Source organism: Ceratina calcarata, unplaced genomic scaffold (genome assembly GCF_001652005.2).
Source record: "Ceratina calcarata isolate Rehan_Ccalc_2016 unplaced genomic scaffold, ASM165200v1 scaffold537.2, whole genome shotgun sequence".
In the NCBI taxonomy this organism is placed as follows: Eukaryota; Metazoa; Arthropoda; class Insecta; order Hymenoptera; family Apidae; genus Ceratina; species Ceratina calcarata.
Genome location: NW_017176532.1, coordinates 24,038 through 25,555, shown reverse-complemented (window position 1 = coordinate 25,555; position 1,518 = coordinate 24,038).

The following is a 1,518-nucleotide window of genomic DNA, read 5'->3' as shown; positions in this document are numbered from 1 at the left end:
CTTCTGTAATAATCATTTTTTCAAAAAGTTCATTGCTTCAAATATTGGACACAGCTTTTTATTACATGTCTTGAACTTTTGGCAGAGATGTTACGGTTCATTCAACGTTAACTATAAGTGCCTGATTCTGTCTTACGATCAGTATATCAAAAACTCAATTTCATTCAACGTCTAGAGTGGGAGAGTAATATTTCTTTGCTCGCGGGGTAGTTTCATTCTGTTGTCGCGGTTCTTTCATAAAGTTGCCGAGGAAAAATGGCTCGCCTGACCCAGGCGTCGATGTCAGTGAATCGAAACGTTAGGTAGGGAAGCCGCGGCACGGAAACTTGCTACTCAATTTTCGTTTGATGGCGAAACTTTGGTGAAGCACTTTCGTACCGCGTACGCGAATGAAAAGGGGAACGCAGCTCCCAAGTCCTCGTAACTGGTTTATCTGGTTAAAACACAGCCAATGTCTTAGACGACAACTTATTGTCGCATGTGAAATCGAATTGCGAGTTAAATTACGCGACGTAAACACTTCTAGAAATTGCTTAGGAAAGAATGTTTGTAAATGAATGAGTGATTTATTTTATAATTTATTAAGTTGTTCACTGAATTATATTATAAATATTTATTAAATTATTTTATACATATTTACTAAACTATTTTATATAAATATATTTATGAAATTATTATTTATGTCGTTAATTTATTAAATCTGATGCTAGCTTTCAATTGTACCCTCGGAGAATTTTATATAAAATAAATAGATTGAATTGATAGACTTTTAGATCACTAAATCCACTGGAAACTAGCCAAAGGATTAGTGAGCTTTCGCTCCCCTCGAAACCTCGTTAGCTATTCCTAAACTCTGAAAACAAATGACAATGAATATCGATTTCCCATTAAAGTGAGTAACTGACAGTTTATTAACTTCTTTTGCTTCGTTTCTCTTTCTAGTTTCGATTATTTACGTGAACGCCAGTTTACGTTCCCCGGCTGTTTTATTGAGTCAACAACTTCAGGTCAAACGGTAATTAAATTAATTTCTTTGCTTTTTCTCAAACTAACATTAGCATTTTATTACATGTATAATAATAATAATAATAATAATAATAATAATAATAATAATAATCTTACTTCTTTTTTAAAGAGAGGATTAATCTGCTTTGCACGTGAATTTAATGCTCGAATAAAAGCAGAGGGAAAAGAAATTTCGTAGATTGTTGAGAGATTAAAGGCAGCAGATCAACGTTTTCATGTACTGTAGTTTTTTCGTCTTTCTTTTTTGGTTTGACAAGACGTTATGTTTCTTCTTTTTATTCTACCGCGGTCCGAAAAATCACGACGGTTTTACCAACGGAAGCGACGATTTATGGTCGTACGATGCGTTTCCATTGAAAATTTGATTAACGACCGTATACGTGAAACCGAGTCTGGTTGATTCCGTCCGTGTATTCTATTATTCGATGGCAATTCCTAGGGACAGGAAGATTGATTTCAATCGATCAACGATGAAATTCACGGCATTAAAAA